General features: G+C 31.8%; 1 pseudogene; it reads right to left on the bottom strand.

Annotated features, from left to right (window-relative positions):
- Window positions 1-7440: 7440 nt before the first annotated feature.
- LOC111741915 lies at window positions 7441-7559 on the bottom strand (annotated as a pseudogene).
- Window positions 7560-13394: the final 5835 nt, after the last annotated feature.

Below are 13394 nucleotides of genomic sequence, written 5' to 3'. Positions count from 1 at the left end.
TTGAACAGTTCTTATAATAAGATTTCCGCATATTAGATACAGAGGTAGGTGTTGCAGTTAAACAGTGGAAAAATTAGAAAAGAAACATACTTTCACAGGGGTTTACATTTAGGACTTGGTATTCTTAACAGAAATAACGATAGGAAGGGAAAAGAGGTAGAATTCAGTTACAGGAAATGTGGTTGGTGCTGGAGCAGAGAGGCGGCTAGAGTAGGGAATCGAAGAAGTAGAGAACCTTCATCAAAGTGAGTAGATGGAATACTTTGAAGATGAAAGCACAATAGAACAATAGAGGGCTTTCTAGAACTCTAAGACCCAAGGCGACATACACGTATAACAGTAGGATTGGCGTATGACACTTGTGAAGGGGCATATTAAGCCCCAATGCCTAAAAAGTTCTAAGTGTCTCATGTGAATCAGGGAGTGGACTGCTGTGAGGGACATTTCTGAGTCCTCCTGGACCAGAGGGTTCAAGTACATGTAACCAAACATGTAACAGCAAAGTTGGTCACCTTCCGTAGGCAAAGATCTGGCTTTTTCTCTCCCCTCCCACCAATTTTTTATCAACATATAAACTCTTGACTATAGTATAATCCAGGTGAGTTGTAAGGGGATAATGGCAGAGCAGATTTTGCTTTGGGGATGAAAATATAACAATTCTAGATTCTAGTATTGCAGACAGACAGCCATACTTGCTGCTCAGAGAAATGAAATAGGCTATTTTTCATAACCTCCAGGAAGAGCCAGAATAAAGTAGAATACTGAAGGCATAAGACGCTATCAAAGATATTCTGAACAGAAGGTAATCAGTAGTATCAAGAGAATGAGAAGATCATCAATATCAAATACTATGAAAAGTCAAAAGATAAAGACTCAAAAAGTCCCTTAAATTTTTCATTTTAAACCTTAGAAATCTTAGAGTATAGTTTCCTATTGTGGACATTGATGAAAAGAACATTATTTCATTTTATAAGGAATGGAAATAAAATTCCTGGAAGAATATCATTACACAGCATGAAACTGTTTCTCATTCAAAAATTATATCAAAGATCATCCCCAGAAAGAGTTAGAATGTCAAAATAGAGAATCTTTGTAGTCAAAATGTTAAAATGACACTTAAACTCTGTTGATATTCCCCTGTACCACCACCATGCTTCACCCATTCCCATGTATTTTTCATTCTCCTCCTTTCTCCCCAGGTGCTTAGTGCAAAGTATCAGGAGGAGATTCTAGGGCAGAGGGGAAAAAGGCTGTGCTAGTTCTCCCCTTGCTGTTCCTGTTTGGACAGTGGTTATAACATCTCCCCTTTCCACCCCTGACTATAGCTCCTGTCAGGTCCCCCTGGTCCTTGGCTCTTTGCTCCATCAGACATCAAGGAACATTATTCCCATCCTTATCCCTTCAGATCCAAAGTTATTAATAGCTTCCTACTGCTGTTGAAAGTCTCTGGGTGCTTAATGATCTTTCTCTGTCCCTTAACCCCACTCATTCTGTAAGTTGCCCCTTTAATTAAAGTCCCTTGAACCAACTGAGCTGGATACAGTTCCCTTCTAAGACCCTGATTGATACACAAGAGGTTTTATATAAATTATGAGTTTGAAATATTTTTAAAACCTACCACTCAAAGTTTTTTAGGTCAAGAACTTCTGTTTGTTTTTTTAAAATGCCTCAATCTATTTTTTCACTGAAACTTTGTTTATTCAGGATTCATCTTCTGTTAATCATATAAAGACTTACAGCAGCTCTGGGAAGTTTTAAATGAAATAAATTGCTTCTAAGGAGACAGCAGGAACCAGATGAAATTAGAAAGCCACAATTCCAACTTGTACTTCATGTTAAAATTGTTCCTAGTGTATGGTGTTAATTCTATGGCTAGCTGTGAATTGCTGTCTTAAACACTGAGCCCAAGTTCTTTTTTGTCTCATATTATGAATGTGTTATTGTCACAGTGTGCAATAAAAATTTCTCTCAGGGTACACACAAAGTCTGAATAGTAGATTGCCCCCCGCAAACAAGCTTATCTTCAACTTATGATTTTGCTAGCTTTACCTCTCATAATGATTAATATCATACCAACATATAAGGCTTAGGTCATTCGGCAATGTAACCACTATACTTCAGAAGTAGACAGTGGAAAAACAGTTACTGTGCTATGAAAATAACATCCTTTGATATCTTGATTAATGAATATTTTTGTTGAATAGAATAAAGATGCAGAAAGTAAGTATTAGAAGTTAATCTTGCAAACACATACACATAAAACCTTTCTAGAAGAAAAGACAATTGCAAAAGATATTTTGGCAATAAAAAAGAGCAGTAATTCGTAAAGTGGACATTTTTAAATTAATGAAAATCTCAAGGGATTAGAGGGATAATTTCTGTCAATGAAAGGGTCAGAAGATGAAGTAGGGCTACATAAAAGCATGAACGTGGTGTCTTTAGTCCAGACCTATTTAGGTAAATAGATTCCTGACATTTAGATGGAACACATCTTATATTCAATCAAAGAACACATTTCCAAGCAAAGACCTTTAAAAAGACCTAGAAAAATTCTAAACTGAGCTTAAAAATAACCTTCAGGGAGACAACACTTCATGTATATCACATAACTAAAGAAAACTTTGTCACAAGAAGCTTTTATTAGTTATTTTTTATCTTTTATTTGTTTTTTTGCTTTGACTTGAAAGCTAATTTCTTTTTCCTGTGCATTCCAAAAACTACTGTCAGAAAAAAACTTGTTACCTAGGAATTTCTTAAATGTAAGCTGGAAGCCCCTCTTTCCTTGTCAACCACCCTTTTGAGCCAATATTGCACCTTATACTTTGTGCCTAGCATTTAATGTTTTAATGTAATTGTATTTAATGCACTATGAACTATGGGCTAACACTTAGCTTGCCCTAAAGACTGATATATTCTAGGAGAAAAGAAAGAACATTTAAACAATTAAGCCCACTAAAATGTTATAGAGTACACAAAAAGAGAAGATAATGGAAGAAGGAAATGAGATATTACATAGTAGGCAGGTTTACTTCAGCTATGAAGTGATCTTTGACTGTGTCTTGAAATATTGAAAACAGACATTGGGTGCATTATATTTTAGGCTATGGAACACTATGAATGAAGGCACAGAGATCACAGTGTAACCTTGACATTGGGGCTATAGAATGAGGTTATTTTATTTTTATTTTAATTCATGTTTTCGTTTATTTTGGTAGAGAGAAAGAAGGTACAGGGAGAGGGGTGGCAGAAATAAAGCCAGAAATGTCTGTAGGAATTTGACTGTATATAGCTTATGACCTTAATAATGATTCTAGACTTTATTCAATAAACATTCAAGGATTTCTGAAGAGTTTAGAGCTCTATGAATATTGTTTCTTCTCCCCTTTGAAAAATGGGAACAATAAAAAAAAACATACCTTTCTCACAAAAAAAATTGAGAAAAATTATGTGAAGCTGTTCTTTCTGACTCTCAGTTGCTATTATTCATAATTGGCCTGAAAAATTTGTATTGGTCATGTAATTAACCTTATAACAATAGAAATATTTTTGCAGTGAGACAGAAGAAATTCTCTAATATCGATATACATAATTACCTTCCCTTCAAATGTCAAATTTTAAACTTTTGCATTTCCTAAATACTCAGAGTGCTAGATCGTTCCAAATAGTCATTCATTTGCTCTAAATAATTTTATCTATCTTTACAGTGCACATGATATGTCCTAAATCATCAAAATTAAATTTTCAATAAATTCTTAGCTATATGAAAATCACAAAAGAGTATTATATATTTACAAGTTAAAGCCTAGTTCCTTTGAAAACTCTAAATTTAACAATAGAATAGTTCAATACGTTTTTCTAAGATGCCAAGTACTAATCCTTGTACAAACAATGGTATGGTGATTACCTTGTAAGAATACGGACCTGATATGTTCATTAAATATTTATTCGGTTGAACAATATTTTTATGATACTCAAAGAGTTGCAAAACACGTATTGTCTTATCAAAGCTAAAGATTTGGATTTAATAATAATGAATAGATTAAGTTTTATCAAGTTAACAAGAGATAAAACGGCACAAATGTTGTGAGTCAACAACCACCTGTCAATATAATGTGAAAGAAATGATTTTGAGTAAGATCCACAAAATCTGGATATCAGCATGAACTAGAATGACACCTCCTCATCCAATTTATTCAATCCATTTAGTCTTGACAATGCAGGACACTCAAGCCAACAGCTGGCAACATTTTGAGCATGTACCAGGTTCACAGCCCAATCAGCTACTATTTAGAATTCTGTCGTTCTGGGTCTATGTGGGATAAGAGTGTTGTAGCTTTCAGTGTTTGTGCAAAAAGAGACATGAAAAATTGCCTTCTTGTAAAACTAATTGTATGACTTTATCAGAAAAGGCTTTCCATAGTTCAGTGGTTCTGTCATTCATTAGCAAAATTGCTTCCCAAGGTCAGTGTGACATGGCTCAATATTAGAGTGCATTGTTCATATAACAGATGTCCTATAGTGCATGGGTGGTAAATAGTGAGAAATTAGCTGTTATTCAGGAATGCATCTTACTGTTATTTGCCAAAAGTTCAGATTAAGTAAATACAGTAGCTGTTGTCTAAATGAATTAAAAAAGAATTCCATTTGTGATTTTAGAGAAGGAAAGAAGAGAATGTTAAGAAGTTTCATTTGCATGTTTTGTTCTAAGAGATTTATGGATAAATTTTGTACTCAGATTTATGTAAAAGGTTAATGGACTCTGTGTGCATATTAGAGCAGAAATTACTTTATTTAGTGGCGTTGTTTCCCTAAAATAATATTTCCATGCAAAATTCATTCATCATAATATTATTTTTTTTTTCAAATTTATTAGGATGACATTTGTTAATAAAATTATATGGGTTTCAAGTGTACAATTCAATAACATATCATATATATTGTGCTGTGTATTCAACATCCAAAGTTAAATTTCCTTCCATCACCATATGTTTGACCTCCTTTACCCTTATCTAACTCCCCTCTCTACTTTCCCTCTAATAACCACTAAAAAATTCATATTGGCCATAGTTGCTTCCAAATATATTCTGATCAAATAATAAATGTATTTCTCAATGTAAGTGCACTGATTCTTCCTTCAGATCTTGTCACATGTACATGGGAAAAAATATTTCTTAGATATCCAAATTATGAAAATTTTCTTAATGTTTAACTATGAATACTGTTGCTGTCTTTATTCAGAGACAGTAGCATTAAATCTCATTTTTCTCATCTGAAAAATGGAGATAAGAATCGACCCTAAATCATAAGGGCCCAACACATACATAGTAGGCAGTCACTAAATATTTGTGACTATTATTATCTCGAAAATTCGAATGATCTCTTTTTTTTAATTCTATATGCCTTGTATTTTTACATTTTGCTCTATTTGAATTCCCTAGCCAATAAAAATATGTAATAGTTATGTATGCTCTTTATGGCAATTAAAATGTTTCTGCTATGTTCTGTCTATTGTATTAAAATATTTGGTGTTGATAATGAGTTTTATTAAGTGAAATGAAGCATACAATCATATTACAAACATGAAGAGAAGCTGAAATTTAACCAAGCCTTATTTATATTGTGTCCTAGCCTAATAGTTCAATATTAGCATGAATTTAAAAAAATATTTTTTCACATTTATTTACAATACATGCTAAATTTGTTCATTTCATTTTAACTTCCACACCATGTCTCTAGTCCAAGCCACCATTATCTCCCACCTACATGATTGCAACAGTCTCCTAACTCATCTCTCTGCCTTCACTATTGGGACCCTTTAATCCTTGTCCACACAGAAGTCAGAGAAATGCTTTCAAAACACAAAAATGTTTGTGCCACTCATTTTCATAAAACTTTCAGTGCTTGACCATTGTATTCACAATCAAATCCAAAGACCTCATTAAGCAGTCAGGCCCTGCAGGTTTGTCAATCTCATGCCTTGCTATTGGCGTTCTTGCTGGACCTTCTTTCATTCCTTGAACTGGCCAAAAGCATAGCATTCAGAACTTTTTGTAAAGATATGCCTGTCAGATTATTTTTTTAATGTGTGTCTGTCTCCCCCACTAATCTAACAGTTCTAGGAGAGGAGTGTTGCATCTATATCATCCGCTCTTATGGCCTCAGCACCTTGTATAGTGCCTAGCCCAACTAAATGATGTGTGATAAAGATTTGTTCAAGAAATGAATATTAGTTAGGAGTTTCCTAAGTGTAAGATACTATGCTAGGTACTGAGATATAAACGAATTTGAGAGAGTGTCTATCTTCAATGATCCCTGAGTCTAGTGTAGGAGATGAGAAGTAAATAAATAGTTAGAACACTTAAAAGTCTTCTACCAGAACAAAGCATAGGGTGCTCTGAGAGCAGAAAGATGTCTCAAGAGAAATAATTCTTCAGCTGAATCTTGAAGGATAATAGAAAGTAGGCAAAGAAGGAGAGGAAAAGGTACAGTAGGTAAAAGAATCCATGGACAAAGGTGTGGAGTCATGCAAATGCAAGGAAGATGCAGAGTGGTTTGGGAAGTTGGACAAGAAGGATAAATAAAGCAAGACATATATCAATGTTAATTTTGATCTCTTCATAAATAAGAAAACATCTCATGAGGACCTTATTATAATTCCATTTTTATATTTATTATTTATAATTATTTCTAGAAAAGTTAATCATTTACCTAAGGTCCACAGCTAAGCAATATACCCAAGATAAGAAGATATATACAAGTACTTTTGTTGTTGTTTACTCCAAAGCTCACATTTTTTTAAGGAAAGGTGGATTTTGTATTAAAATATTAATATTAGTAGTATAATTATATAAATCTTCACTATTACTCATTGTACTAAAATTACAAATCAATCTGCCTCTTCATTCAATTAACTCCTAAGAATGCATCATAGAAATACAGATCCATCTGTAGAGGGTGACCTACCTACATCTTCACCTTACAAGACCGTATAATTTGCTTTAAGATTTTTTTCCAAAAAATATTGTTTCTTTGGTTGACCTTATGTTGCTTTCATTCTCATAAAATATAAATCATAATCAATTTGTGTCTTTGATTATTTTCAAGACTTCTTTAATAGAATAAGCTAGAAAGCTTTTAAACCCTTTATAAAAAGAAAGTTTCCCAATGATACATTCCAGCTTAGATAGCTCACAGATTTGAGTGCTGTTAACAATCAGTTGTTGTTGAAACAAATGATTCCAAAACTAAAAAGATAAGGGTCTTCACTATCACATTTTGTAAAATTTAAATACCCGATTTTAAATTTAGCAGAGAAACAAAAACAAAAGAAAATCAAAATTTTCTTTCTTTTTTTTTTTTTAGGCGAGGCAACCCTTGGTTGACCTCACAGATTGCAAGGACCTTGTCAGTTTATAATCCCTTATTTTTTTTTATTATTTATGCCCACAGCACCTGGTCCTCCTATGCGGTCTTCCATCCAAGTACTAATCAGGCCCGACCCTGCTTTGCTTCTGAGATCAGACAGGATCAGGCTTGTTCAGGGTAGCATGGCCATAGACAAAATTTTCTGATCTTGCCAATTGACATTAAATAATCCACCTAAAAATGACTCTAGACTTTAAAAACTCATCGCACTCACCAAATCATTCAAGATCCTGCCTTACCCAAAACCTGCCAACTTGTCTTTGGTAGATTCTAGTGAAACTTGGTCATTCTAATTTTATTTAACTTCATAGCAAGCTAACTCAACATTAATACATAGGACTAATATGGAATGAATTACACAGATGAACACACACACACACACATATATACACACATAGCCACACGTAACCAACAAATTCTCATGCCAATGTCTCAGATATACTTATCTAACTTTATGGGTTTCATTTCATTTCATTTCATTTTGTTTTTCATGTGAGCATAAATACAGTGGTGAAAGCTCAAATACAAATGTTTTGTCTTTGAGCAAATTCAAATAAATTCCATCAGTGTCTCATAACAATGGAATCTTATATGTAATGCCTCTAACAGTATACCAGACAGTCGCTTAGTAACAAACACTTTCTGAGTTTTTTCAAATGGGATCATACTGTGGGATGAGTTAAAAATCAAGATAAACTTCTGTACAGGAAATCTGGAAGGTAATAGTTATTTCACAAGAAGTCTTTGCTGCAGAGATCATTTGAATTAGAAAAAATAAACTACCAGATCAAAACAGTGAACACAATATTGTAACATTAACCTGAAGTCTCAGCAAAGGGCAGCTTACCTTAATTGATTATCAGTATTGGCTATTTTCAGCTTACCATTGCTGTCATTGCTTAACTTCTTTCTAAAACTAAACTTTAAGATTGTGTAAAAAGCCAAAATTTCCTTTGAAATATAAACTAGTATTTTTTATATCGGTCATCCTAATCTGACTTGATGCAATTCAAAAGGTAAGGTAAAGCAAATAAAAATTTAGTTTTTAAAAAATGTATAAATATATTCTGAGGTTTTTGTTTTGTTTTTGTTTTTTGTTTTTTGGGTTTTGGGTTTTTTTTGCCAAATAACCTAAAATATGTTATTTGTGCTGTTTTCAGCATTATACATACATTTTGACAATATTGTGAATGGATCAATCAAGTCTTGACCGTGTATTACCTTTGAAAAGAGAAAACCAGAAATTTTTTAACTTGATTGAAAACCTCTGGAACAATTATTTAAATGATACTTTAATGGAATGCACTTTGAATTCACTGAAAAAATTGCATATCTTTTTACATTCACATGAAGCCCTAAGATCTACATTAGGCCTTTAACTTTTTACAGCTAAAGAAAGTCCTTGGTAGGAATGTACCACACTCAATTTATGATTCACAGGGATAACTGACATTATGTATTCTTTACAGTTGAGGAAGAATTTATTGTTTCATGCCAGGACTACCAATGTAAACAAAGTTTGTCTCAGCTAATGAAGAATGATCACTTTAGAATAAGCGATAACAATTTAATCTCTGATTTTGAATGTATAAATTTAAATAATATGTATATGCACATAAATATGTTATATATGTGTGAAATAACAATTTAATCTTTGATTTTGAATGTATAAATTTAAATAATATATATGCACATAAATATATGTTATATATGTGTGACATATGTGTATATGCATGTGTGTGTTTTATAAAAATACAAATGTAAAGAATGCATATAGTATGCATATATGTATAGTATTGAAACATTTTGTGTTTCTCTTTTCTTTTACTAAATTACATTCCACTGTTCCAAATATATAGTCTTATAATGTATACTCTAATGGATTAGGCACCCCTTAGAATAAAGTTAGTCTTTTAGGCTGAGAGTGTAGTAGCTAGTGAGGTAAAGATCCATGACCTCTTTGGATCACTGGACTGTCACATAGAACACACAACTCCAGGAAGTCAGAGTGGATTTCATTATCCACTAGCTATTAAAGTTAATAAATCGTTCTCCCTAACACCCTCAAATAATAATAATAATAAAATGATAATTCATCCTAATCTATAAATCAGTCCATTTATTTTTGATGTTTATTTTCATTCAAAATTTTAGTTTGCTTGCATTGACTGGTACAATAAATACATTGATAATGTTAGAAAATCATTTTAGAAGTGGAACAGAAAAATAATTCATTAGAGAACACTTAGTATATATTGCTTGGTTTTGGACATTTTACCATCCTCTTCTGTTTATTGATCCAGAACTCCACAATAATAAGCTAAGAACATTGGATAATAACTCTTTCCTCTTAGGCGACTGAGAGCGTTACTGCAAGTGCCTAAAAGACATAATATACTTCTCAAACTTTCTAATTAATCACGTATCCAAATCATAAATTATACTAAATTGCAGAGTCAGAATCCTAGATCCTGTGAGAATCTTAGAAGTCATCTATTCAAACCTCCCACCAGATGAAGCAAATGGAAGCAATGGTTGGTTCTCAGAATGATTAACTAGCTCATTAGTTTTATAATTACCCCACATATCTCATCTCAGTTCTATTCTGTATTATTCCATCCTCTTTAAAACTGTCCTTGTCACTTCCTTTGACAATATAGTTTAAACATCTGAGTTTCAAATCTATTCATCTATAATTATTTTCAAATAATAAAAATAAATCAAAATAATAAGATTGGAATTTACATTATTATTTCAATGCCAAGATCTGCTTAATAGTTGATTTCTTATTAGTAGTTAGTAGTAGGAGATGCCTAGTATTCAATTTCTGAATCTAGTACAGTAAAATGCTAGAAACATGGAAATAGAGATACTTTGCAATTCTGACAGAGATGATTCATTCTGCTCTCAGGGAAAATTTACAATGACATTTTGCCCCATTATGGGAATGTATTTGTTTTTCCCATCTCTCAATATTGATTTACCTTAACTTTTGGATTACTTTAGATTGAATTACATTGAACTAAAGGTAAATTTTCACTAGGAATTTTATACTAACTTTTAAATCAAAGTGTGAAATAACTGCAATGAGATAGTGAATTGATAACATAAATATAATTACTGTTCTAATAATTATTTTTAATTATTTATAATATTCACAATAATGTATATGATAATTATGTCTTATATTTTTAAATTGTAATAAATTAAGAATTAGTTCATTATTGTCCTTGATTATAGTAGTATCATTTTTCAAAATGAGAATAAAACTATAATTCATAATAATAAAGCATTTTACTGCCATAACTTGTATAGAATATGATATTCAGAGTTCAATTCAATGACATAATTTTTCTTGGTTAAAACCAATGACACTTATTAAATTATTATTAACTTTATATATGCATAATATATATATACACAATTTATAAGTGAACAATGAAAAGAAATTTATAAATAACCTGTAATTTTAAAAAGACGACTGCTTGATCATTTACACAATATCCTGAGAAATCTGACAAACTACTCTTTAGAAAATTGATTTGGAACTGGAAAATAGAAGACAAGAACATTGGTATGAACAGCTCATGAGACCTATAAGACCTAAATATTGATTTGATTACTATCAAAACAATGATCAGCAGCACATAATACAAAATAAATAAGAGAAATTTTAGTTGAAAAGATTAGCATTTAAATAATAGATGAACTTTACAAAGTAAGATGATTCAGATTAAAAAAACTATACAGCAAGTCTGTGTTTAGCCCCAACCACATTAATAAAATCCTTTTAACATCCTGTGAACTATAGCAATATAGAGAAACAGGTCACAGACTGTGTCAAAGCACTAAATATTTTATTTCCCTTCCCTTTGAATAATATCTTTCTAGTGCCATAGGTGAAACTTCCCATTATTTCATCACTTTAAGTCTGAGGAGTAAGAAAGCCAAGAGAGGGAAAAAAAATATAAAGAGGAAAGAAGATCACGAGAGCTGAAGAAAAGACATGATATCTAAATACTGTCTTCTTTCCTTACTTTTTTCTCTCTCCTCTTTTTCTTCTAGAAATCACATTTGCAGCTGAATGCTAATTCCTTAGTAGAAATAGCAATAAACAAATCCAGAATTTATTTGTGTTTTGTTTTTTTCAGAAACATGAGAAAGAGAGACAAAAAAGAGACAGACAGACAGACAGACAGAGATAGAGAGAAGGAAATTAACTGAACAGAAGTCAAAGAAGGAGATCAGGAACAAGACGGGGATGTCTACTCTTGCCAATTTTATTCAGCTGTAAGTCCTAGCCAGAACAATTAGGCAAGAAAAAGAAATAAAAGTTATCCAAATCTGAAAAGAAAAAGTAAAATCATCTCTATTTGCAGATGATATGACTTTTATATGTCATATGCAAATAGAGAAAACCCCAAAGACTCCATTAAAATACTGTTAGAACAAATAAGCAATTTCAGTAAAGTTGTAGAATATAAAATCGATATACAAAAATATGTTGTATTTTTACATATTATCAACAAACTATTAGAAAGAGAAATTAAGGAGGGAAATGCCATATACAATAGTATCAAACATTAAAATTCTTAAGAAAAAATTTAACCAAGGAGGTAAAAGATCTGTACAATGAAAACTGTATGATTTTGATTGAAAAAGACACAAATAAATGTAATCATAGTCTGTTTCTGTGGATTGAGTGAGTTAATATGTAAAAATGTTTACACTACAAAAAGCAATCTATTGATTTAATGTAACCCTTCTCAAAATTCCAGAGGCATTTTTCAAAGAAATAAAACAAACAATTTTAAAACTGTATGGAACCAAAAAAGAACCCAAATAGCCAAAGCAATCATGAAAAAGAAGAACAAAGCTAAAGGTATCACATTTTCTGATGTTTAACTATATGCCAAAGCTAATGTAATCGAAACAATATGACAGTGGAATAAAAATAGACACATAAATCAATGAAACAGAATAGAGAGCCCAGAAATAAACTCATGCTTATATGGTCAATTAATTTTTGACAAAGATGATAAAATATAATATGGGGAAAGGATATTCTTTTAATAAAGTGTGTTGGGAAAACCACGTAGCAACAATCAATCAATCAATCAATCAATCAATCAATGAAATGGGCCTCTGATCTTAAACCGTAAATAAAAATCAATTAAAGACTTGAACATAGGACCTGAAACCATAATATTACTAGAAGAAAACATAGGAAAAATGCTCCCTGATGTGGGTTTGGCAATGATTTTTTGATATGACACCAAAAGCACAAGTAATGAAACAAAAATAAATAAGTGTGGCTACATCAAACTAAAAGGTTTCTGCAACAGCAAAAGAAATCATCGCAAAATGAAAAACTGGGAGAAAATATTTACAAACCATATGTCCAATCAGCATCTAATATATAAAATATACAAGGGACTCATACAATTCAATAGAAAAAACAAAAAAACAAAAAACCTCAATTTCAAAAATGGGTGAAGAATCAAATTAGACCTTTTTCCAAAGAAGGCAAACAAATGGGCAACAAGTACATGAAAAGATGCTCAGCATCACTATCAGAGAAATGCAAATCAAAACCACAATGAGATACTATCTCATTCCAATTAGGGTGGCTATTATCAAAAAAAAAAAAAAAAAGATAACAAATACTGGAAAGGAAGTAGAGAAAAGGAAATCCTTGTGCACTTTTGGTGGAAATGTAAATTGGCGCAGCCAGTATGAAAAAGAGTATGAAAGATCCTCAAGCAATTAAAAATTGAATTAACATGTGACTCAGCAATCTCACTTCTGGGTAGCTATCCAAATGAGAAAAACACCATTATCTCGAAGAGATATCTTTACTACCACATTTACTGCAGTATTTTTTACAATAGCCAAGGATGAAAACAACCTAAGTGTCCATAGATAGATGAATGGGTAAAGAAGTTGTAGTATGTGTAGTATGTGTATAT

The sequence above is a fragment of the Pteropus vampyrus genome, unplaced genomic scaffold (genome assembly GCF_000151845.1).
Source record: "Pteropus vampyrus isolate Shadow unplaced genomic scaffold, Pvam_2.0 Scaffold3, whole genome shotgun sequence".
NCBI classification, from domain to species: Eukaryota; Metazoa; Chordata; class Mammalia; order Chiroptera; family Pteropodidae; genus Pteropus; species Pteropus vampyrus.
The sequence above is the reverse complement of the archived record's forward strand: the minus strand, read 5'-3'. Positions and strand labels throughout refer to the sequence as shown.